Source organism: Abramis brama (genome assembly GCF_963993115.1).
Source record: "Abramis brama genome assembly, chromosome: 11".
Classification (NCBI taxonomy): Eukaryota; Metazoa; Chordata; class Actinopteri; order Cypriniformes; family Leuciscidae; genus Abramis; species Abramis brama.
In genome coordinates this window covers 20,426,718-20,449,701 of record NC_139973.1, presented here as the reverse complement: position 1 = coordinate 20,449,701, position 22,984 = coordinate 20,426,718, and the positions used below count along the sequence as shown (strand labels likewise).

Below are 22,984 nucleotides of genomic sequence, written 5' to 3'. Positions count from 1 at the left end.
CTGATGTATTTTTCCATATTGCAACATAAATCTAGCAATATTTCTCCTATTTCATATTTCATAGGGTATTTTTTTAACAGCGTTGTCTACAACAGACGTGACCGTTGTTGTTTCGTGCCGCACCGCAACAGCTTGAGGCGGTCTACACTGGACGCATCAAAACAAACTTTCCAAATCCATCAGTTATGCCGTTGGAAGCTTTGCAACCGCGTGCATTTCCTCAGGTACAGGGCATCTGTTTACTGTCTCATCCAGTAGAATCACTGATTGTAATGGTTTCTTGCTTTTGACGCGCCGAGATGCGCTGCTCGCATCTTGTTGTAATCTTGTCTTTATTTATTTTCTTGTTTGGATTTCATTGTGGATCTGTTTAAGTTTTGCTGCATAAAATGGAAGCACTCAAAGCAAGGATGTTTGCTGCTTGTTCAATATTGTATTTAAATGAACATTGTCACAACTTAATTTTATTGTGTAAAATCTACTTACTGGGGGTAAGGAGATTTCTAGTTCCCAGAATGCTTTGCATGGTATTTAATTGGAAGAGAAAATGTTGAATTTATTTATCTTCACGTGTTTTTAAGCAAGATAAATGAAGTAGGCCTGTTATTATTGTTTAATGTTCTATTAAGTTGGGATTTAGAAAAGTTTTTGGGGGTTACCGTTGTGGTGAAGAGTGGAGCCTGACGTTAGGCTGACGAGTGTGCCTCCCCTCAACTGATGACAGCAGATGCCAGCGCCACTGCAGAGCCAGAGCACTGGCATCAGGAAAAGAGCCTGATTCCCGTCATGGACCCTGAGCCAACGACAATGCCCACAATGGAGCCGGAGCATGAGGGCATGTCTGTCCAGGAACCTGAAGGTATCTGCCCAGTCTGACCAGGTGTGTGTGCTGACTTTTACCTACTAGTCAGTGGGATGACAGCCTCTCTCTGTTGATTCCTCCCAGTTCAAAGCCAACATCACCGTTGGACTTAGCCAGCTCAGAGACTGTTATAATGTTGAGAATACACCCACTCTGCCTCCCTCTCCCACCTCCTCTGCCCCCTCTGCCCCACCTTCACTGTCGCCCCTTTAGTCTCTTGGCTCCTCTATCAACTCTTACCTGTTCGGATCTGCCGTGAAATTCTAGTTCGCCAGCTCAGCCAAGGTGCATGGACTCCTGTGATCTATCTCAGATCTCAAGGCCCGTAGCTCCTACTCGGCCCGTCAAGCAGTTGACTCCACCTTGGCTCCACTCATGACTGTCGTCCCATAAGCTTCACCATGCTTCCTTGTCCCACCGGCTCCACCCTGGTTGGACATCGCCCTGCCGCTCCACCCCTTCGGCTCCATCTGGCTTCATCTTCCCTGCAGTTTCCCCAGGGTCCTGCATTCGTCTCGATCCTATGGCTGCCAGGTTACGCCTCGGCAGCTTGTTGCTGCGGCTCTGCACTGCCCTCCAGAACTTCCATTGTCACTTGGTCCCTTCAGTCTCTTGGCTCTACCAGGGTCTCCAGAAATCTCGGCCACTCAGCTGGTCGTCGGACCACTAATGCTGCCTTGGTTCCTCCCATCATCGATACCGCCGTGGGCCCTCATACCAGCTGTGCTCTGGGCGTCCACATTTTCCCTCCTGTCACCGGCTCCGCCCCGTTTACTAGCACTGGAGCTTCCTTTACCAGTACCTCCTCTGCCTCCTGAACCACCTCCTCTGTCATTTTACAGCGTGAGGCCGCACCTTCTCGGACAGTGGTGTTCTGCGATTACCTTTTACATCTACCTGTGTTTGCTTTATTTTAATAAAGACTGTTGCTACTTGAACCTTCTTTGTCATCCTTGGAACTAAAATGTGACAAATAATATAATATAATATAATAATATAATATAATATAATATAATATAATATAATATAATATAATATAATATAATATAATATAATATAATATAAAATAAATGTATACACATTTGTCCTTACATTATGTAACAAAACATCAGAATGTGGCATTTATTTATAAAATAAATGTATAAATGTATAAATGGGTTCAAATTGACCTAACAGGATTTTTGAAATAATAAAAATACATTAATTTTTTTGATATTCCATGAATTCCTTAAAAACAAACTTTTTCTCTGACCTTCATCAATTCCATGACAATGTCATGTCTTAGTCATAGGATGAAAAGAAATCTAATTACATTTTTATATCACAACTGCATAAAGGGGGACAAAATGATTAATTTAAGGCCACCTCCTCTTGTCCAGATGCAACTCACACAAAGCCCTGCACAGGCTGGAGTGGCGTGTATAAGCTTCCTCACCCATCAAAGACCAGTCCCAGCTGGGGTTTACAGAGCAAGGTAATTGTTTCAGTACACTCCCAGACACAGGACACATGGCTTTGCGACATGGCCACAGGTACAACAAAAAATATTGTTCCTCTAGTGCCACTCAGGCAGAGTTAGGAGGCCTGGTTAGCACTTCCCAACCCGCCAAGGCTCATCAGGACAGTTAGACTTGGCTATGTGATTCAGTTCGCCAGGAGCGAAACCATCACACTGATTTGTCATCGCTTATTCAGTCATTGGACAGACCAGTAAACGTCCAAGACTGGGCTCCTGAACAGGATCTCGAGTGCAGCAGCACATCAATTGCCTTGAGTTGTTGGCGATATTGCTGGCCCTGTGGAGGTTTTGACAGTTCATCCAGTATTCTGTTGGTGCTCCATATGTAGTGATTCCCTGATGGTAATCCCATATGAGGTATTTTCCACAATACAGTTTACCCTAGCGGTAAACCTGTGTCTTCCTTTGGGTAGAGCCTTGTTCTGCCACCAGTCACTGTGCTTGTAGAAGTTCCTCCATCTTGAGGTAGGGCCTACCGCAGAGACTTCTTTCCATGTGTGGTACTTCCCCGTGGGTAAGTCCATGTGATGTTTCTCCACATGTTAACGTTTCCCCAGCACTACATCGGGTCCAGACAGCTATGAATTTTTGCACACCGGCTCCTTTTATACCTGTATGTTTTTTAGGGCCCAAGAAGGACTACACGCCTGCGCACATATATATTCAAACGCACATACCTTTGGACTGAACACGTAATGCGCATGTGTGCGACGTCTGTGTTTTCGCAGGTTTGCATTTTTGAGGTTTGCGCAGAGATAACATAATCGTTTACACCTTCGAACCTATTTCAGGGAGTGTGTTCTCGAGACACCAGGCACTGTTTTGTGCGGATGAGCGGCCAGAGCGCGTTAAGGATTTTCCTGTTAGAACGGTGTTGTGTTAGCGGCCCCTAAGTTAATAACTAATGATCTTCGCAACGGAAGTGAATCAATCAATCAAAACTAACTTTAGCTGGACAATAACTTTATCCTAGAGCTGTTGTAAAGCCTAAACAATCTGTTACGGTAATTTCCTATTATCTCTGTAAAGTTGCTTTGAAACAATCCATATTGTTAAAAGCGCTATTCACCTTATTCCGGAAGTAGCACTGGGTGGCGCCATCCGCGTAATCTCACTTCCTGGTTTAGCTACTTAGCGCTTTGTTTGCCCTGGTCCAATCTGTTATCTGTCTTGATATAAGTAGATAGACTATAACATTATAGCCAAATGCGTTGGCCTATGGTTATTAACAACTGCTGCAACGTACTAAAGCGTGAGCTTAGAATTATAAGGTTCTATCTCCGTTTAGGGTAGTTCTGAGATATTGAGCATCAAAGTTTTTACATCCCAGCTGGCAAAACTGTTATGTAGTATAACCTACTATTATAGCTCTACAAGACCATCACCCTACAGGTACTTTGAGGATAGAATATCAAAATCCTGGCACATTTGGAAATGGGATTTTTTAAGATGGCCCAAATGGAGATAGAACCTTATAATTCTGAGAGCTCTGATTCTGTTTGGAATTATAAGGTTCTATCTCCACTTTTACAAATAAAACCCCACATTTCAAAGAATAAATGTATATAACCATTGATTTTAATCAATTTATATATTTATAATACAAGCACACAGCTTGTAGTATATAATATAATATATAATAGTATAGTATACATCAAAGCCAAGCAAGTTTGTAAGAAAAAATGTTATTTTTATTTTCAAAGAACATGGACATGGATCCTGATGCATCCACCACCCCCACCCCCTCTGTGCTCTGAAACATTTAAAAAAATAAAAGATGGATTAGTTAGAAAGAAAGAAAGATTAGTTAGAAAGATAGAAAGATGGATTAGTTAAAAAGAAAGAAAGAAAGAAAGAAAGATGGATTAGTTAGAAAGAAAGATAGATTAGTTAGAAAGAAAGAAAGATGGATTAGTTAGAAAGAAAGAAGGATTAGTTAGAAAGAAAGAAAGAAAGAAAGAAAGAAAGAAAGAAAGAAAGAAAGAAAGAAAGAAAAAGAAAGAAAGAGAGAAAGAGAGAAAGAAAGAAAGATTAGTTAGAAAGAAAGATAGATTAGTAAGAAAGAAAAAAAAGAAAGAAAGAAAGAAAGAAAGAAAGAAAGAAAGAAAGAAAGATGGATTAGTTAGAAAGAAAGAAAGAAAGATTAGTTAGAAAGAAAGAAAGAAAGAAAGAAAGAAAGAAAGAAAGAAAGAAAGAGAAAGAAAAAAGAAAGAAAGAAAGAAAGATGGATGGATTAGTTAGAAAGAAAGATGGATTAGTTAGGAAGAAAGAAAGATGGATTAGTTAGAAATAAAGAAAGATGGATTAGTAAGAAAGAAAGAAAGAAAGAAAGAAAGAAAGAAAGAAAGATGGATTAGTTAGAAAGAAAGAAAAGAAAGAAAGATGGATTAGTTAGAAAGAAAGATAGATTAGTTAGAAAGAAAGAAAGAAAGAAAGAAAGAAAGAAAGATGGATTAGTTAGAAAGAAATATGGATTAGTTAGAAGGATTAGTTAGAAAGAAAGATGGATTAGTTAGAAAGAAAGAAAGAAAGAAAGAAAGAAAGAAAGAAAGAAAGAAAGAAAGAAAGAAAGATGGATTAGTTAGAAAGAAAGATGGATTAGTTAGAAGGATTAGTTAGAAATAAAGATGGATTAGTTAGAAAGATGGATTAGATTAAAGAAAGAAAGAAAGAAAGAAAGAAAGAAAGAAAGAAAGAAAGAAAGATGGATTAGTTAGAAAGAAAGAAAGATGGAATAGTTATTAAGGATAGATATATAGATAGATAAAGTTTGAAGATAGATAGAAACAGTTTGAAGATACTATTCATACTAACAGTATGAAGTACTGGAGATAGAACCTTATAATCCCAACTCGGTTTATGTTTTGTGAGATGGAACCTTTTTATTTTATTAATAACTAGTAACAAAATATTTTTTTTTTACAAAAATAACACCACACAGGCATTAATAAACACCTAATGGATCAGATTATGTCAAAAACTCAATTTCAACCAAAAGTGGAGATAGAACCTTATAATTCTAAGCTCACGAAAGTACATTTCACTTGAAGCTTTTGAAACAATGCCACAATCAAATTATTTAATAGCTGTGTCTTTCTAATAGCTATTACTTAGTTATGAAGATGTGCACAAACACTACTACATGTAAAGTTTGAAACATTATTACACCACAGTTTGTTTGCTTAATCACCAGATACATTTGCAGTGTATAGCCAACAGATGAGAAAAAAATAGCCACGAACTGGTGTAGAAAGAAAGTAGAGCCTCAACTAGATGAACAAGAGTTAGAATCTTAGCTTAGCTAACTGCTAGCTGCAATTTCTTATGGTTTGATCTCTAACACAAGTAATGGCTGTAAAATAAATCCAGCGACTGAATTCTAGAGGACCATAGCTTTCAAACAAGGTATAGCATGTGTATGTGTCCTGTAGTGAGACCATTGTGAGACACTTTGTGAGACACTTTTCTCAAAGTATCAGAGGTGACTGGAGCTCCCAATTATGACCTCTAGTGTCAATCATCGACACTACGTCTCGTTCTCAGAACGAAGGTTACAACAGTAACCAAGACGTTATTCTGCTAGGACACTTGTGTGAACATGATGGTTTCATACTGTTTGAAATTTTATAATATAATGAGTGTCCACACTTACAGTTTTAAGTGTGGATGTCCGAAATCGTGTCACATATATATTGTTTTATCTTATAGCTAAAGAATTGCTAACTCCAAAGAACATAATGTTGTAACAATGCTGTCTGTTGTCAAACCCCTGCTGAACAGAGAGAACAAAAGTACAGAGGACAAAAGTACAAACTAAATCTAGTCCAACAGCAGGTGGCTCTTCAGCAGCAACTGGACATCTGCCAGAGATGATAAACATCATGAACACTCTCAGACCAAGTCACCACATCACACATTTTCCCTGCACACAGCCTCGGAAAGTTCAGACTTTCTATTGGCTCAGCTTTGACCTGTCCCACTGAGTTTAGAGGTGTGATCCTGACGATCTCTTGGCTTTATCTAGTTCTTTCCCAGCTCTGAACACGTCAGCATCATATGTTCTGACTTGGAGCTTACGGAATACACTAACCCCCTTATATCCACAGCTCCATTTGAGTTCCCAGTGTCTAAAAGGTCAAAGGTATTTGGATGGGGGAAGTGCTTTGATAAAGCAGGTCTAAACTATGATAAATGCTTCTTAATAAATCTTCACAGTAATTCGCCATAATAAATCAAACTTTTGATCTTCTTTTATAATGGCTATGTGAAAAGAAGTACACTTTAGCATACTTTTAAAAAGAGTATTTATTATGGAAATAATTTAATTTAATACTATATAACTATAATATAATTAAAATGAATGTAATGTTTTCATACACTTAATTGAATGTTAATTGCAATCAAATGAAAATGTATTATAAATGAAATAACTTTTTATATGTAATTTCATAATTACATCTATTTTGATGGTTTCTGACGAATGTATAAAATAAACATTTATGGTAAACTAAAATACACTTTAATGTAATTTCTATTAATATATAAATTCTATGTCATGTATTTAAAAAATATTTGCAATTACACATCTGCAATGATAAAGTTGTAATTTAGTAGATTTAATATATAAATATTAACTTTAAATGTAAAATTGAATAACACACTGTAAGAAAAAATGATGTGGACGTTGAAGATCTCAAAAATGAAGTTTATTACAGCATAGCAGTGGCAAGGTACACAAAGCACCTTGGGTTCACCGGCGTCAGAATGAACCCAGAACATCCAAATCTTAAACCCTTTATGCTGTTCTTAATGTAAATTAAGTTGCTCTTGTTGCAACAGCTGTGGTCTGTATGTTAATGAAGTTGTGACACCCCATTGTCTGAGAAAGTTCTCTGTGTCCCACACCCAGTCCCATTCTACAATTGATTACAATTTGTTCAGGATGTGATCAACCCAAATGGTGAAGAAACAATATAACTTGACTTTCTTTCATCTCTATGATAATTAAGCCATTTTGGGGATGAGCTCATTCTAAAATATATTTTGGAGTGGAATTTGGGTCGAGGCAGACTACAATTTCTTACAGTCCCCTCTCTGATGCTCTTGGCCCAAAAGAAGCATCACATCCACTCCCTTCTCACAGATTACACCTCCCTTCCCTATCGGGCAGTTGCCCAGTGGCGGTGAAGCCCTGGCTTAGGTTGTCCTCCTCTGGCCACAGGAGAATCTTACCCGTCTTTGGGTCGACACCTCATGCACACTGGTTACAGCTCCCATCCAATTGGGCAGAATTATCAAAGAGGCTCTTCTAAAATTTAGCAATATGATATATAAACATTTTCTTGGGTGTGAGTGAGAAGACATTCAAGAACCATCACAGCCAGTAGGAGTGTCCTAAAGCGATCATTAAGTTATCTGCAATTCGACATTTAAACAGAACACTTAACATAATGCATTGGCAAATAATAAGAAAGATACATACACACACAGCCGTTCTAAAGGTTACATTCCAAATTAAACTAGAATAGGCCATATCTAAGTCTCCATCATGCATTTGTTTTGCAAAGATCTTTCTTCAAGGCCTTGTTGGGCTCTCAAAATGTGTATCAGTGATGTTAGCATATTGTTTGGTTTTGATAACTCAAACAATCAACAATCAATAGACAATATAATGTGTGTGTGTGTGTGTGTGTGTGTGTGTGTGTGTGTGGTTTTTCACTTTGTCATGTGTATTGTGTCCATTTTCTCAATGTGGACATCCCCTATCCACCCGTTTTCCCTCTATGTGGAAAGACCGCTGTCCGTAGTCTCCAAAATGGTCCTTCTCTGAAATCTCCTCTTGTTTCATTTCTCATTGTCCATTCTTTTCCACTTGGACCATAATTCAGCAGTGTTGTATTACAAATGTATTAAATGTTTAATTTAGGTTCCACTACAATAGCATATAAACTGAGAAAGTTTAGTAGACTGATTTAAATGAGTCAGATTACTGAGACTCTCACCTTTTGTCTTTAATGGCTCTTGGAGCCCGAGCCCCAGCCCCAGTCATTGAATAGTTAGGCTGATTGGATTAGCCTCTATGCGTTTGAATAGTTATGCTGATTGGATTAGGATTGGTAACACTCTGGAGTCTAGGGCGGGTTCCTAAACCTGTATACTTCATTTACATGCTTTGTTCAACCTCAATGTAAATCCCTCCCCCTAAATGTATATAAATTGCAAGGCAACGTTCCTTAGTCAGACTAGATTGGATGACTACAGCAACGCACAGCGAAGTCCTCAATAAAGAATAACTTCTGCTTGAAAGATATCCCAACGTCTCTTGGTCTCTGCTTTGACGAAGGAAAAGTTTCCAACAGCAGTCACTGGTGTTGTTCGAGTGTGTGCCTCTTCATCAGTTCCATCCATCCCATGGTGGGTCTCAGGGTTTCTAGGTCTTTTAGGCCTGGAGTTCTGGATCTTGCAGGTATGGAAATCTCTGTATTCTGTTCTTTTCCCTGAGAAAATCCCCTGGCTCCACTGGTTCTACTTCCTTCTCGTCCTTCAAACGACTAGATCATCTTTCTGCAGGAGGTTACACGTTTCAGACAAACATCCTGATGTCCATATCTGAAACAACAATCAAAAAGAAGAGGCTGCCCCCCTTCTCCCCACAATCCCCTCACATTCAAAACATCAAAGTCACAGGTTTAATCAAATGAACATCAAACATCAGTAATATCTCAAAAATTAATTTGAAAATGAATGTCATCAAAACATTCACTACAAACCACAACCACATAGCAATGCCAACCACCCCCCCTTTTGATAGTAATACTTTTTCTAAAATGTGTTACCATCGTAAAACCAATTCTAATTTGCATCAGCATTTGCTTTTGACTGAGCTACAGTCATGTTGCTGGTGCACTGATATGTTTGACAAGGTGTAAATGGCTTCTTCCCTATTTCCTTTCAACAGTGCCAACTGGGCTTCCAAATTACCCATTCTCCCAAGCAAATCACGATATAGCCCATCTTTCTTTTGTGTGAAAAGTGACACTGTCTTGCCCCGTGTCCCATCTTTACACAAGCAAAACAATTAACATCCTGATCTTTTCTTCTTTCCATATCATTTCACTAGCCTGGTAGTTATTATTATTATTATTATTTTAATTACCCAAAAACTGAGATGCTCATTTTCAGCCTCTAACTCATCTACTCTCCTTCTAATTACTATACGAAGCACAAACAGCTTGAAGTGGATTAGCGTTTTTTTCCTTTTTTGTTCCAAGGCATTTTGGGATAATTTTCAAACTTAGAGATAGCCCACTTATATGGTTAAATCAACAATATTCTCTATTCCATCAAACATTTCCTGAGAACCATGTTTAGCGATGTATTTCACAATAATTTCTTTAAACTTCACAGCGCTTCTGACTCACTAGCCTACAACACAATAGTTGTGAAATAATTCTGTGACCACACTGCGTCGGGTCTATTCAGTTACTTTAGAATTTCCTCAGAATTATTACATCACCACAATCAGTTTCAAGTATGTTAGAAACATTCACATTTGTTTCAGTTAATTTAGAAACAACCAATCTAATATAACTCTGCCACCACACTACTTTGGGTTGATTCAATTACTTTAGAATCTTAACAGAATTATTAGAAACCAACACCAAGTTTCAGTTACTTTATAAACTTTACACTTAAGCACTTTGTTTCAGTTACTTTAGAAACAACAATTCCAATACAACTCTGCCACCACACTGCTTCGGGCTGATTCAGTTCCATTAGAATCTTAAACAAAATCTATGATAATTAAGCCATTTTGTGGATGAGCTCATTCTAAAATATATTTTGGAGTGGAATTTGGGTCGAAGCAGACTACAATTTCTTACAACACTAAAGTTAAACGTACAGTATGGAATTTTTTCTCCACTAGGGGAGAAAAAACCTACCTATACCGCTAACCTATTTACAATAACAAAGGCGTAGTTTGATGACGCAACATTTGCTAAGAATTATGGATCTTGTCGTCAACGTCAAGCCGACCGATCTAATAATGTTTATGGATGACTGAATACATCAATGTTTTTATCATGACTGTGATATGAAGCAGTTCGGGATTGCTAAGAGACAGCTATCAGCTCCACAAGCGACGCGAGTCCCGCGGACATAAAAGGAATATGGACATTTCATTCTACCGAACTACACGCGAGTGCAGAATTACTACTCACAGGTCAGTTTATTAGGCAAATTAAACTTGTGAGGTAACGCAGCGCTGTTTCACTTGGTCTAACATTACACTATCACACTAAACTGCATTTGAATGTGTTGAAATGTATGTGTTAGTTTGTCTGTATGAGACTAGCAGCAAACTAGATCAACATGAGAATAACATACAGATCATATTCTAACATTTTATCATTGTTGAATTATATAACATTGATTAGTTTTATGTAAATGTGCTCACCTGTTTAATAAAGTACATGTAGGAGCGGTCGAGTCTCGGACGTGGAGCTCTCGTTTATATATGGGAGCTCTCGGCATCTCGAAAACACCGCGCTGATATTGATTCTCGTTTTAGTTCTCCTTTTTTATCCAAAGTCTGCTTGCCATGGTCCATAATGTTTGAACGAAACAACAACAGCATGCAAATAGACATTGCGAACTACAGTGGTCCACGTCTGTCGTCTTGGTTACTATCAGAGGGCTCTACTCTAGTTCATAGCTCTGGTTACCATGGCAGTACAAGTGGAAACCAGGGACAATGCGGATATGACGCCATTGACTGCGACAAAACGGAAATAAAGAAACGGGACGTTTCTCGAATTAAATTACAAATTTCTCCTGGCTTGAAAGTTGTTGGAAACAGTCGGGATAATGTAAGTAAACAACTAAAAAAATTATATAACATAGATATAGTGATTTTTGCTATTTTTAAAGCAAAAAAGTTACATATTGTGCCTTTAAAATTATAACCGAGTACTTTACATGTGCTTACATATGTTAATCAACTTATTGAAACAAGTTGACTTCTTTAAAACACAAGAAAAGACAAATACATTTGAAATGTAATGGTTTAAAATGTACTTTAAAGTAAAACCTAATTTGACATTATTTCAGTGCACTTTTTAAAAGAAACATGAGTGTACTCTCTTTAAGTACAAATAAGTGTCCTTTCATTTAATTAATATTATATTATTTAATATTGTTTTATAAGTACAGTTACTCTGGCTTTTTTTTTTTTTTTTTTTTTTTTTTTGAGGTACACTAGTGCACATTCAAAACTGTTAAGAGTATCTTCTTTGATCTGTGCTTCCATGAAAAGCAGTGCTGTCCTGCAAACTAAAACCTTGTTTTAGCTTTTCTCTATTGAGTGGAAAATTCCACTAAACAATCTTGCACAAATGAGGCACCATTGAGAAAAACCTCAGTCTCTGTTTAGTGTAATGTGGGTATGCTTTGAATTAAACCCCTTGCGCAACCAATTTCTTTGCATCAGTTAAATACCCCAAATAAAATCTGGCACTGATCTGACGTCAGGTTTCTTTCAGTTTTAATTTAATTTAACTTGCTGAAGGCTCTTCAAACATACAGTGCATGTATTTCATATTGTTTTACCCTACAGTTAAATCAGAAATGATATGAGAACATTTATTTTCCTGTGCATTGGTCTTGGTCACACTTTAAAAACGAGGTTGCTTTTTGTAATCCTCAATGGGAGAATGTCTTCAGACTTGTAACAGAGAGAGTTAAAAGAGATGGCATGCTACATGAGTCCTCTATAGTTAATGAATTACAGTGGTTTCACCAAGCATATGCATTTAATTAAGTGTCCTAAATGAAGAAAGGACACTTTGTGGCCCCTGAAAGAGAAGCTGCTTTTCCTTTCATTCAAAGGACACGTGAGTTCAGCCTTTTCCCACATAAATCAATGTGCTAACAGTATGTCCATGTCATTTCTGTCCTACTTTCTGTCTCGTGCCTCATATTTAAAGATCAAATCCCCCTCTCTGTCAGGGGTTGGTTTTGTTAAACGGACAAAGACGTAGGAGAATAAATAAAACGAAAAGATGACATGACAAAAAATTAAGGAGATCAGACAGGGAAATCAAACTTAAAGGGGTGGTATAATGCCCATTTCACAAGATGTAAAATAAGTCTCTGATGTCCCCAGAGTGTGTGTGTGAAGTTTTAGCTCAAAATACCCCACAGATATTTTTATATAGCATGTTAAAATTGTCCATTTTTGAGGGTGAGCAAAAACGCACCGTTTTTGTGACTGTTCCTTTAAATGCAAATGAGCTGCTGCTCCCGGCACAGGGGGCGGAGCATCAAGAGCTTGCACTCACACAGACATGCACTGAAAATTTCAAAAACTTTTAGTTTTTTATGTTCAAACCGGAGTCAGACAATGATGGAGAGACTCAAGAAGAAGTGTCAACATGTAGAGGCAACAGGACATTTCTGATTGGTTAGTTGATGAATTTATGAAGCTTATGTGTAGTTATCTTCTAGTCATTGATTAGCATATTCTGTCTTGTTCATCTATGGGGGCGGGGTTTATGTAAATTTTAGGGTTGGTGATGTCACTAACCCGGGAGGAATGTGGTGTAGTCTCTACCAGCCGTTTGTTGTAGTCCTTAAAAAGCGATTTCTTTAAAAGCAAATATCTCCCTTTGCTTTGAACTTTGAGCGTCGTGACTTTGCAGATGTTGTTTATGCTCAAACAGCAACATTACACACTAACTAAAGTTAGAAAAGTGAAATCATAATCAACCACTCCTTTAACACAACATAACATCAGCGAGAACGAACAGAGAATGAGGGAGAACACGGTATAAATGGAGCTAACAAAAGGAACTAATGAGCTAACTAATGAAATGACAGGTGAACATAATCAGACAACTCAGGCTGACACTCTCACTACAAAACTAATTTTACAAAATATGAATGGCAAAAGAAAGTGTTTTTGTGCACATGCATTTAACATTTTTGATGTAAAGAAGATGTAAACAAAAGGGGACAAAGAAATAGCCTGATAATTTGAGTTATTTATGTGCCTGTAAGAACACAGGTAAACTGAGCCTAAGCAGAGATCAACAGCTATGTGCCTACGTGAGAATACTCAGACTGCATGGCTTGACAGATTTAAACACACAACGGACAAAGGTTTTCAAGAACTAGCCATCTGTTTTTAGTAATCATTTCTACTATAGAAATGAGCTACAGGGTATCGGCCAATAAGGTATTCTAGTCAAGTCGAGCCAAGTCAAGTCATTTTCATTTATATAGCGCTTTTAACAATGTAGCTTGTTCCAAAGTGGCTTTACAGTGATAATAGGAAATTAAAGTAACAGAGATTGTTTTGGCTTTATAGCAGCTCTAGAATAAAGTTATTGTCCAGATAAAGTTAGTTTTGATTGATTCACTTCCGCCGCAACGATCATTAGTTATTAACTTAGGGGCTGCTAACATGACACCGTTTTAACAGAAAATTCTTAAGTTCTCTCTGCGCAAACTTTAAAAAACGCAAACCTGTAAGAACGCTGATGGCGTGCACATGCGTATTACGAGTTCAGTCTATAGGTATGCGCGTTTGAATAATATATGTTTTGGACCAACTGGACTTTGTTTATTAAGGGTGCAGGGCAACCACCCATAATAGCATTACAATAATCTAGCCTTGATGTCATGAACGCATGAACTAATTGTTCTGCATTTGTCAATGAGAGCATATGACGTAATTTAGATATATTTTTAAGATGGAAAAATGCGGTTTTACAGATACTAGAAACGTGACTTTCAAATGAAAGATTGGTATCAAAGAGCACACCCAGGTTCCTAACCAACGACGAAGACTTGACAGAGCAGCCATCAAGTGTTAGACAGTATGCAATTCCACTAATGCCAACATAATTTTCGAGTCTATTTAAAAGAATGTTGTGGTCGATAGTATCAAATGTAGCACTAAGATCTAGTAACACTAATAGCGAGATACAATCACGATCGGATAAGAGCAAATCATTTGTAACTCTAATGAGAGCTGTCTCAGTACTATGGTACGGTCTAAATCCTGACTGAAAATCCTCGCAGATTTAATTTCTTTCTAAAAAGGAAGATAGTTGTAAGGATACCGCCTTTTCTAGTATCTTTGACAGAAAAGGTAGATTTGGTTTAATCATAGCCAGCTTAAAAGTTTTTGGTACGCATCCTAATGACAAAGATGAATTAATGATATTAAGAAGAGGATCTATGACCTCTGGAAGCATCTCTTTCAGTAGCTTAGTCAGTATAGGGTCTAACATATATGTTGTCGATTTAGATGATTTAATGAATTTAGAAAATTCTTCCTCTTCTATAGCAACGAATGAATCAAATTTTTCCTTAGGGAGACAACAATGCACTCCCTGATGCGATACTGTAGTAGACGGTTGCATAGTTATAATTTTCTTCTAAAGTGAAGAAGTTCATAAAGTCATTACTGCTGTGCTGCTTGGAAACTTCTGGGCTTGAAGCTTTATTTTTCGTTAGTTTACCCACTGTTTCAAATAAATATCTAGGGTTTTGTTTATTTTCTTCTAATAGGGTTGAAAAATAAGCAGATCTAGCAGCTTTTAAGGCCTGTCTGTATGCAATCGAGCTCTCCTTCCATCAAATGCGAAATACCTCTAGTTTTGTTTTCTTCCAGTTGCGCTCCATTTTTCTGGCTGCTCTCTTAAGGGCCCGAGTGTGCTCGTTGTACCATGGCGTTGGACTATTTTCTTTAATCTTCTTTAAGCGCAAAGGAGCAACTGTGTCTAAAGTGCTAGAAAAGAGAGAGTTAAATCGAGTTCTTCTAAGCTATCTGGGATGCTGAGATGATGAAATTGATCAGGAAGATTATTAATAAAGCAATCTTTAGTGGCAGAAGTGATAGTAACATATTTGTAACACGGAGTCGGCTTTGCAGCCTTGGCTAAATGAAGTTTACACGAGACTAGATAATGATCTGAGATGTCATCGCTCTGCTGCAGAATTTCAATGGCATCAACATTTATTCCGTGTGATAATATTAGATCTAGAGTATGATTACGAGAATGAGTAGTTCCTGACACATGTTGTCTAACTCCAATAGAGTTAAGAATGTCTTTAAATGCCAATCCCAATGCATCTTTTTTGTATATTAAACTACATGTATATTAAAATCACCAACAATTATGACTTTATCTGCAGCCAGTACTAACTCTGATATAAAATCAGCAAATTCTTAAAAAGTCTGATAAAGTCTTTATGGTGCCCTGGTGGCCTGTATACAGTAGCCAGCACAAATCTCAAACGTGATTTATCTTTTACACTATATATTGTTACATTAAGCACCAACACTTCAAAATAATTATATTTGAAACTAGACTTCTTAGTAATTTAAAAAAAATATTACTATAAATTACAGCAACACCTCCCCCTTTGCCTTTCAGATGAGGTTCATGTTTATAACAGTAATCTTGCGGGGTGGACTCATTTAAAGTAATGTAATCGTTTGTTTTTAGCCAGGTTTCTGTCAAACACAGCACGTCTAGGTTATAGTCTGTAATCATATCATTAACAATAAGTGCTTTTGAAGTAAGGGATCGAATATTCAGCAACCCAAGTTTTATCATTTGGTCATTTGTATTATATCTGTTTTTTATTTGTTGAACATCAATTAAATTTTTACTCCTAGTTTTTTGTATTTCCTAATTCAGGGAACAGACACAGTCTCTATATGATGATATCTAGATGAAAGAGGCTCTATGTGATGGGATTTATCTGACCTTGGTGACGTGAGACGGCTGGCAGACGGTCGGTTTAGCCAGTCTGTCTGCTTCCTGACCTGAGTTACTGAGACAAAGTAAGTAAAGTGATCTCACAATGTGTTTGCCCCCATGAGATAAACTAAACTAAAAATAAACAAAAAATAAAGACACATTTTTATATATAATTTTTTTGTTTTAATTAGTTTTATTCATTTGTATCAACTGCAATACAACTGAAAGGGCCCTTTACTATTAGCGATTAAAGGGGATCAAGACTTTAAAAGTATTTTTCTGGTGAAGCTGGTTGACAAAGACAGTCTTGCTGGTTTAGCTAGTGAAGCAGAAGGTTCTTGTTGGTTAACTGGTCAAGTAGTCCTAATGCAAACATATATATATTTATTTTTTGCAAATCAATTAGTTTGGGTGAGGTCAGTCAGATGCCTGTGGTTATGCAGTTTGATGATAAGGGCAAGTCAGCATCACATAACACAACTGATGATCAATGATGCAGGTCTTTTTTAGCAAAGTCACAGAACAATACTGTAGCCTAATGAATACATGATGTAAACAAAAGGCTAAGCAGGAATAGTTACTTAAATTAAAATATTATCCCTATTTACTCACCCTCATATCGTTTTAAACCTGTATGAATTTTTGAAGACAATTTCTGACAAACAAAAACTGACAAAAACATAAGACCCCATTGACTTTCAATGTATCGACAAAAGAAAGAAAACAGTAAGTCTGTTTGGAATAGCATAGGGGTGTAAATTATGTCAGAACTTTCACTTTGGGGGTATCCCCAAAATATATATATATATATATATATAATATATTCTTTTGTTTTATAACTTGTTTTTCATGTTAAAGGAAAATGTGTTTATTTATGTTTTATAAGATGATTGTGCGTCTCTTCAAGTCGGCCGAAGTGCATCAGTGTGCAGTTTTCTTCTTTCTTGAACCAGAAGAAGTGCCTTGGATCATAATTTTTCTACAAATACAAGTTTGAAACCCAACCAAAGAGCACCTTCTAGGATAACTAAACAAAGGTCCTTCCAGCAAGCAGTGCTCCAAGATGTTTCCATTGATATATACGTGTGTGTGTGTGTGTGTGTGTGTGTGTGTGTGTGTGTGTGTGTCTGTGTTTGTTTTATAAGATATAATATGTTTGTACTGTACATCTCTTCAAGTCCTCTGAAATGTGTTGGTAAACATAGCCTACAGTACTATTCATTTGATAATATCGACCTCTGCTGGACACAAGTGGTATAGCAGGTTGTTTACATTAGTTTGAATGTAGATTACAAACAAAAGCCAGGACTAGAGTGTGAGCGAAGAGAACAGAATGTCCTGTTTTTACTGAACAGGACCTCCTCCTTATAACCTAAATATTTATGCTGGCATTCAAAAACATACAAACTTGAAAAAGCAGATCCATGCGATTCTAAACAATCCTTAAATGAAAAAAAAAAGAAGAGCAGAAATGCTACGCTATCAATGACAAATATACACATAGGCATATGTCTTAATTTATCTTATCTTACTGTTTTGATTTCATTTTAATTTCACACACAATATTATATGGTTTGTTGTTTTAATTAATGTGTTATTTTAATACTTATCAATCATTTGTCTTTATAATTAATGTAATTATATTTTCAATTAGTAAACCACATAATGTTTTACATGACGATTTATGTAATAGGAATGTGCAAAGCTGGCATGTTGCCATTTCTCCTGTTTAAAGCAGAATGACATTTTAAAGTGGCTTGGAGAGTTAAATTGCTCTTAGACTAATTGTCTATTTTCTGGAAAATCTGAAAGCAATCACATGCTTTTGGTTGGCCAGGTTCTATAATTGATAATGCTTATTTCAACTGTGCATATCCTTTCAGCTCAGCATGGGCGACAGCAAATTGCAGCTGTTGTATAAGCTTCTGGTGCTTTTAATGGACTGCTGAAAAGGCAAGTAAGCAAGTAGCTCAAGTATTATATTAACACGATGACATGCATGTGCAACAAGTGCATTTTAAAAGGTTTTGTGTCATCTTAGGAGCTAGGGTGGCTGTTAGCCACTATTAATGTGCTAGCTAATTTTACATGCACTGCTGCAAAATATTTTGTTCCAGTATATATGTTGGCTTGTGTGACATTTGATAATGAATCAGAAATTAACCCAGGGCCATCTATCCCCAGTCTCCCCTATATGTTATCCATCATACTGCCATTCAACATTAAATTAGTTTGTCATCAAAATACTTATAGGCAATAAAGTTAAGTTAAGGCTGTTGAGAGTAACTCATGATGGGATCATTAACTCGAGGGTTACACTCTGATCGTCAAAACAAACACATCACTGACCAGGATTATAATATAACAACATGTATGTTGTTCAGGGACAGACCACCATGTCTGCTTATCCTACATCATGTGAATCATCAAACATGCAAGTCTAAACCGTTTTAGGGGAGAGAAAAAATAATGGCTACATATTATTTAAGTATACTTACACAAATAAGTAATAAAATGACTCTCACATACTACACACACACGCACACACACACACACACTTCCGTTCAAAAAAAAAATTCTTTCATTTTATTAAAGAAATTAATACTTTTATTCAGGAAGAAGCATTCAATTGATTGAAAGTGACAATAAAGACATTATAATGTTACAAAAGATTTCTATTTCAAATTGCTTGTGTTCTTTTGAACCAATTCCATTCATCGAATAATCAAAAAAGGTATCACGGTTTACAAAAAAAACATTAGTGGACTAAGCGCACAACTTTTTTTAACACTGATAACAAGCTATGTTTCTTAAACACCAAATTAAATTAAATTTTAAAATATATTACAATAGAAAATTGTTCACAATATTACTGTTTATTTTCCCTGTATTTTTGATCGCATAAATGCAGTCTTAGTGAGCATAAAAAACTTCTTTCAAAAACATTAACAAATCGACCCTAAACTCGCAATTCTGAGAGAAAATAGTCAGAAATGCAAGTTTATATCTCGCAATTCAGTCTTTATAACACGCAATTGCGAGTTTGTATCCCACAATTCTGACGTTTTTTCTCAGAATTGTGAGATATAAACTCAAAATTGCGAGTTATAGGCCTGGTTTCACAGACAGGGCTTAGACTAAGCCAGGATTTGGCCTTAGTTCAATTAGGACATTTAAGTGGCTTTTTTATAAACGTGCCTTAGAAAAAAAAAATACTGCCTGCACTGTAAAGCCTTCTCACCAGTGAATGATACATGATGAATTCATTAACATTGTCATTAGTCGTCTCGCTTCTAGTCTGTGCACGTTCATGTGTTTTGGAAGAGTTTAGCTTTGGTCGGCGATTTGCAGGGAGGGTGAGATCGTATGCTTTCAATGCTAGCGGGCGCCTCTGTTCCGCAATATAATGGGAGATATAAAGGTATAAGCCCTGTTAGCACAGTTATTAGCAGCAATATTCTGGCTACGTCCAACATTGCACAGACTAGGGCTGCACAATTAATCGAATTTCTAATCGCTATTACGAATAAGGATGCCACGATTACGTAAAGCCTTGTTTATACTTTTGCCTGGCTCCGCAGCGTGAGTCTCCGCAGACTGCGCGCGCACCTCCCCAAACGGTCGAGGGGCCCTATCTTGCACCCAGTGCAATTGACTTTGTACACCGACGCATGTATCATTCCTATTTTGTTCCTATTTTAAAATTAGGGAATGAACTTGCACTCCCGGGGGGGCGGTGCAGCGAAAAGAGGCGGCGTGTTCCGGCGCAAACGTTCCCTGGTGCTATTTTGCAGTTCCAGAAAACAATTCCGCCACAGACCAGGAAAAACCTAGTCTTAAGTCAGTGGCGCGTTATTTAGATGCTATTTTAAGGGCGCATGCTTGGCCATAATGTAGCATGTGCACAACGCGCATACACTTTGCTTCTCTCATCTACACAGATGCAGCAGTTGACATTTTTGCAAACCATACATAATTATGAGGAAAAATATTCCACACGAGGGAAATCATTGTGGTGTCCATGAAGATGTGAAAAAATAGGCACAAATCTTAGCTTACACATGTACCCAAATTATTATACGCTTGTTTAACCAAAGCTTATTTGGGTGGGTTTCTCCCATCCCCATACAATGTCACTTCTCTGTCTTTTACGGCCCTGACGACTGTGAACCGCTCCTGGCGTGTGCCTGGCAAATCCACCATTATAATAGCAATCCGCCATGGAACAAACGCGCCTGCTCTTAAAGGGAATGTGAGATGTCGCTCTGATTGGTTTATTTCACGTTATGCCCAAACCACACCTATGAGTAATGTAGCTACTTCAGACCAACCCATTTTAGATTTGCGTCAGGCGCAAGAGTCATTTATCCCGCCGGTATAATAGCCGCCCGAGATCCGCCCACAAAGTTACTTGCGTTTCGCGTTTGATACTTGTACGGTGGCCGAGAGGTGCAAAACAAATCACAATTACAAAAACAAAATAACAAATCCAAAAACAAAACAACAAATTATAAACACAATGGCAAGTCTAAAATCAAAATAACAATTCAGAAAAAACAAAATGACAATTCAGAAAACACAACGACAAATCCAAAAACTCTTAAAGTTTAATTGTCCTCTAAAGGATTAGTTCACCTCAAAATGAAAATTTCCTGATAATTTACTCACCCAAATGCCATCCAAGATGTAAATGTCTTTCTTTCTTCAGTGTAAAAGAAATTAAGTTTTTTGAGGAAAACATTTCAGGATTTTTCTCCACACAATGGACTTCATTTGCAAATGTTGTAGTCCAAATCAATGCAGTTTCAAAGGGTTTTGAAGTGCTTCAAAGGGCTCTGCACGATCCCAGCTGAGGAATAGGGTCGTATCTAGTGAAACGATCGGTCATTTTCAAAAAAAAAAAAAAAAAAAAATCATTTTGAGGTGAACTAATCCTTTAACCATCAGGAATCAACGGTGAGAAGAAGAAAGGTCCACACGTGACAATGTTTATTTTAGTAGCAACATCACCACCAATACCACACTACAAAAAGAATTGTGTAAAATCCAGTAAACCCTGAGATTATTACTTGTGACATTACAACAGAATATGTGGATATAAAAACATGTATGTAGGCTATACAACTAAATTAATGAAAACAGCGCAAGCCGATCTACTGTGCATGTGTGGAACACGTTCACCCGAGCAGACCTCAGCAGACAGTATAAATACAAGTAGTCCGCGTCCGCGCTGTCCGTGTACGTGTCCAAACTGGGGTATAACCGAGCCTTTACAAAAAAAGCCGTGCACACCGCCACATCGCCATTTGCGCCAGAAGGCGCACGACTACCCAACACCGCAATAACATCATTTTTGCCACGCTTCACTCTTCAATTGCACGCGCAAATGCGGCGGAGCGCGCTGTATATCGCTTCACTATAAAGCGCAAAATAAACTACAAGCATGCAACGTCGTTACGTTTTAAATTAGAAAAAAACGCGTTGTCCAGATTCATCTGCGGTCAGATGAGGTGTTGTCAGGCTATATGTCAGTGTCATTCTATCGTTATTTACTAAATAAAAAGTCTCTCACCTCGATTCCCAATTTCATGTCCTGTCAGTCGTTATACTGCGCTCGTAGCCTGCACTCACTTTAACAGTTCTTGTAAGAATTGTGAAGAATTGTTGTTTCCATAACCCCAAAATGCCACTTTTTGGTTTTGTCATAATCGTGCGGGTGCGGCCTCATATAAACAAAGGAGATAGTGCCGCACAATCTGACCTCAAACAAAGGAGCGCGCACTCCGACGTCACAAGCCAAAATCTCCGGGCACCGTCTACACGACAACACTGCAACCGGAGTTTCTAAAAATCTTCACCCTGGCAGGAGTTTTAAAAAAAGTTTGGTTTCAGTGACCGGATACTGCGTTTGCATGTGGATGAACGGCCAAACAATAGAGAAATCAACGTTTTTGAAAATACGATGTCAGCGCCATATTGGGACACTGGATACCTAAGCACTCGCAGTCTTACGAGCCTGCATTTTCGTGAATATTGGGACACTGGTGGCTTCACTTAAGCCCTGTCCTAAATGTCACCCTTAGCACTCGTGGTCTTCCTATGAGTCCGCACTTTCGTGACGTAACACCGCTTTGACTGTCGGGAAGAAGTCTGCTGCAGAGCTCGCATCAGTGCGACTTCAGCAGAAGTGCGCATCAAGGGCACATATCGACCGCAAAGGGGGCGCTCACGAGCACCCTTCTGAAACCTAAAATGATAAATGGGACACCCTATGGTCTCATGGACTTAACGGACACGCGCACGCTGCAGCCATGATAAGTCCACAAGACCGAAAGTGCATATGAAGTGTGCCATTTGGGACAGGGCCTTACTACAATGGAAGAGAGTGCGTCTATGATACAGATCATCAGCTCAATAGGAATTGAAATTTGTCAGAAAACAGAGACATAAAATGTGTAGTGCTGTGGGTCTCCAGGACCAGGATTGAAAACGACTCTTGTAAATCTGTAGTGACCTCTAGTGAGGGTTGGCAAACACTGCTGTAGAGAGCAAGCCTCACTGTCAGGATTCCCCTGCCAGTGCATTTGCACTGACTGAACAGCAGCAAACAGGTGTCTGGTACTAGCTGCTCTACAGCATGTTCTCTTCCTCTCATATTTCCTCTGACTCTTATTTTTTTTTATCTATATGCACTGCTGCTGGACATGTATCAGGTTGTTAGTTATGTCTTGCATCAGCAGGTTATTCCTGTTCCTAATTCTCTCACTCAATAATTAGTAGAAATATTTAGATGCTAATTAAATTAACTAAAGAATGTAGAAGATGGAC

General features: G+C 37.8%; 1 protein-coding gene across 1 annotated transcript in view; it reads right to left on the bottom strand.

Moving 5' to 3' along the window:
• Positions 1-22,984, bottom strand: part of LOC311091899 (retinol dehydrogenase 8) — a 239,871-nt gene that overhangs the window by 93,941 nt on the left and 122,946 nt on the right. The gene's annotated exons all lie outside the window — the stretch shown is intronic.